Raw genomic sequence first — 5,207 nt, forward strand, 5'->3', positions numbered from 1 at the left:
GTTGTTGTTGTTGTTGTTGTTGTTGTTGTCGTTGTTGTTGTTGTGGCTGTCATCATCGTCTTCGTGGTCCTCATTTTCATCGTCGTCATCGTTACCGTCCTCGTCGTCGTTTTCGTCGTCCTTGTTGTTGTTGTTGTTGTTGTTGTTGTTGTTGTTGTTGTTGTCGTCGTCGTCGTCGTCGTCGCCGTCATCGTCATCGTCATCGTCATCGTCATCGTCATCATCATTGTTGTCATCGTCGTCATTGTCGTCTTCGTTGTTGTTGTTGTTGTTGTTATTGTTGTTGTTGTTGTTGTTGTTGTTGTTGTTGTTGTTGTTGTGGTTGTTTTTGTTGTTGTCGTCGTTGTTGTTGTTGTTGTTGTCGTTGTTCTCGTCATTGTCGTTGTTATCGTTGTTGTTGTTGTTATTGTCCTCATCGTCGTCATCGTCTTCATTGACATCGTTATTGTCGTCGTCGTGGTGGTTGTCGTCGTTGTTGTTATTGTTGTCGTTGATGAGGTTGTTGTCGTTGTTGTCGCTGTTATCGTTGTTGTTGTTGTTGTTGCCGTTGTTCTCATCATTGTCGTTGTTGCCCTCGTCGTCGTTGTCGTCTTGTTATTGTTGTTGTTTTCTTGTTGTGGTTGTTCTTATTCTTGTTGTTGTCGTCGTTGTCGTCATCTTCATTGTTGTTGTTCTCGTTGTTGTTATCACTTTTGTCAATGTTGTCGCTGTTTTCGTTATTGATGTTGTTGTTCTTGTCGTTGTTCTCGTTGTTCTCATCATTGTCGTTGTTTTCGTCACTGTTGTCATCTTCGTTTTTGTTATTGTTGTTGTTGTTGTCGGTGATGTCCTTGTTGTCGTTGTTGTCACTGTTGTTGTTTTGTTGTTGTTGTTGTTGTTGTTGTTGTTGTTGTTGTTGTTGTTGTCGTTGTCATCGTCTTCGTTGGTGTTGTTGTTCTTGTTGTTGTCATCGTTCTCGTGATAATCGTTGTTGTCGTCGTTTTCGTCGTCGTCTTCGTCGTTGTCATCGTCGATGTTCTTGTTCTTGTTGTTGTCGTTGTCGTTGTTGTTGTCCTTGTCATTGTTGTTGTTATTGTTGCTGTCATTGTTGTTGACGTTGTTGTCGCCGTTGTCGTTCTTGACGCTGTGTTGTTGTTGTTATTGTTGTTGTTGTTGCGAACAACAACAACAACAACGACGACGACAACGACAACAACCGCAACAACGATATCAACGACAACAACAAGAACAACAAAAACAACAACAACAACAACATGAACAGCGAAGACGACGACGACAACAACAACAACAACAACAAAAACAACAACAGCAACAACAATAGAAACAACAACAACAACAACAACAACAACAACAACAATGACAACCACGACGACGATGACAATGAATATGATGACGACAATAAGGACGACGACGACGACAACAAAGACAATAAAAAAACAACGAAGACGATGACGACTACGATGACGACGAAGACAACGATCATAACAACGACAATGACGAGAACAACGAAAACAACGACGACAACAATGACAACAACAACAATGACAACAACAACAACAACAATGACAACAACAACAACAATAACAACAACAACAACAACAAGAACAATAAGAACAACAACGAAAACAACAACAACAAAAACAACAACAACAACAACAACAACACCGACGACGACGATGACGATAACGACGACGACTACGACAACGACGACGAGGACGATAATGATGACGACGACCACCACCACCACGATGATGACGACGACAGCGACAACAACAACAACAACAACGACAACAACAACAACAACAACAACAAAAAAAACAACAACAACAACAACAACAACAACAACGCAACAACAACAATAACAACAACAACGACAACGACAACGACAACGACAACAACAACAACAACAACAACAACAACAACAACAACAACAAAACAACGACGACGACAAAAACAATGATGAAAAGAACGACAATGACGAGAACAACGACAACAACAACAACAACAACAACAACAACAACGAAAACAATGACAACAACAACAAAAGCGCCAGCAACGACGACAACGACAACAACAACAATAACAACAACAACAACAACAACAACAACAACAACAACAACAAGAACAATAACAACAACCACAAGGAAGACGATGATGACTACGACGACAACAACAGCAACAACAACAACAACAAATAACAACAACAACACAACAATAACAACAACAACACAACAATAACAACAACAACAACAAAAACAACAACTACTACGACAACAAAAAAAATAACAACAACAACGAAAACAACAAATACAACGAAGGTGGCGCCGACGACAACGACAACAACAAAATCAACAACAACAACAACCACAACAAGAACAACCACAACAACAAGGATGATGACGACAACGACAATGACGACAACAACGATAATGACAAGAACAACGACAACAACGACAATAAAAACAACAAAAACAATGACAACTTCAATAAGAACGAATACAGCGACATCAACGACAACAAGAACAACAACGACAACGACAATAACGATATCAACGAGAACAACAACAACAAAAACAACGAAGACAACGATAACGATGACGACGATGACGATGATGAAAATAATGATGACGACTATGACGACGACGATGACGTAGATGACGACGACGATGACTACAACAACAACAACCACAAGGATGACGACGACAACGATGACAACAACGACAATGACGAGAACGACGAGAAGAATGATAACAACAATGACAACAACGACATTAACAGCAACAGCGACAACAGCAACAACAACAATAACAACAACAACCACAACAAACAACGATATCCACAACAACAACAACAACAACAAAAACAACAACAACAACAACAACAACAACAATAACAACAACAACAACGACGACAACGATGACGACGACGAAGACGACGACGACGACAACATCGACAACAATGACAACAACAACAAAACAAGAACAACGAGGACGACAACGATGACGACCACAACAACAACAACAAGTACAATAAGAAAAACAACAACAACAACTAAGGCGATGACGACGACACCAACAAGAACTAGAACAAGAACACCACCACCAACAACAACAAGAGCAAGAAAAACAACAACAACAACAACAACAACAAGAACAAGAACAACAACAACAACAACAACAACAACAACAACAACTACAATAATGAGGACGACGACGACAACGATGACGACGACGACAACAACAACAGAAGCACAGCAGCAGCAGCAAGAACAACAACAACAACAACAACAACAAGAACAACAACGAGAACGATGACTACGAAAACGACGATGACTACGATGACTACGATGATGAAGACGACAAAGACGAGAACAACGACAACAACGACAAGAACAAAAACAACGACAACAACGACATCAACGACGACGACGACAACAACAACAACAACAACAACAATAACAACACCAACAACAACAACAACAACAACAACAACAACAACAACAACAACAACAACGACAACAACAACAACAACATAACAACGACGACGACGACGACGACAACAACAATGATGAAAAGAACGAAATGAAGAGAACAGCGACAACAACAACAACAACAACAACAACAACAACAACAAGAGCAACAACAAGAACAACGAAAACATTGACAACAACAACAAAAGTGCCAGCAACGACAACAACAACAACAAGAACAAGAACAACAACAACAACAACAACAACAACAACAAGAACAACAACAACAACCACAAGGAAGACGACGATGACTACGACGACAACAAAAACTACAACAACAACAACAACAAATAACAACAACAAAACAATAATAACAACAACAACAAAAACAACAACTACTACAACGACAACAAAAAAAACAACATCAACAACAACAACATCAACAACAACAAAAACAACAAAAACAACGAAGGCGGCGCCGACGACAACGACAACAACAAAAACAACAACGAAAACAATGACAACAAGAACAACCACAACAACAAGGATGATGACAACAACGACAATGACGACAACAACGACAATGACAAGAATAACGACAATAAAAACAACAAAACAATGACAACTGCAACAAGAACGAAAACAGCGACATCAACGACAACAAGAACAACAACAACTACGACAATAACGATATCAACGATAACAACAACAACAAAAACAATGAAGACGATGATAACGACGACGACGACGACGACGATGATGAAGATAATGATGACGACTATGACGACGATGAGGACGACGTCGATGACGACGACGATGACTACAACAACAACCACAAGGACGACGATGACGACGATGACAACAATGACAATGACGAGAACGAAGAGAAGAATGGTAACAACAATGACATTAACAAGAACAGCGACAACAGCAACAACAACAATAACAACAACAACCACAACTAACAACGACATCCACAACAACAACAACAACAACAACAACAACAACAACAACGACGACGACGACGACGACGACAACGACGACGGCGACGAAGACGATGACAATGAAAACATCGACAACAACGACAACAACAACAACAAAAAAACAACGAGGACGACGACGATGACGACCACAACAACAACAACAAGTACGAGAAGAAAAACAACAACAACAACAACGAAGGCGATGACAACGACAACAACAAGAACTAGAACAACAACACCACCAATAACAACAACAAGAGCAAGAACAAGAACAATACAAATAACAACAACAACAACAACAACAATGAGGACGACGACGACGACGACGATGACGACAACAACAACAATAGAAGCAACAGCAGCAAGAACAATAACAACAACAACAACAACAACAACGAGAATGACGACTACAAAATCGACGATGACTACGTGTAACATCCCCAAATTCTAAATTTTGGAATGTTAATATAATTATTAGATTGATTGTTTGTTTGTTTGCTGACTGAGTAAAACTTGTGTGAAATTTGAAACTTTTCGAAACTTTTGAAAGAGAGGGAATAAAATGACTTTCCCCTTCTCCGGTGAATTCAAATTCAAGCTTCTAAAAGTAACGAGAGAAGATTACATGAATTCTTCAATTATACAGAATTTGAACGGACATATTTGCGTTGAATTCTTTTTCTTTTCCATTTTTCCTCGCGCGAGAAATGTCCGGAGAAAACTCTCTTTCACGCGAGAGAGAGAGAGAGGAGGAA

This window comes from Hordeum vulgare, chromosome 1H (genome assembly GCF_904849725.1).
Source record: "Hordeum vulgare subsp. vulgare chromosome 1H, MorexV3_pseudomolecules_assembly, whole genome shotgun sequence".
NCBI classification, from domain to species: Eukaryota; Viridiplantae; Streptophyta; class Magnoliopsida; order Poales; family Poaceae; genus Hordeum; species Hordeum vulgare.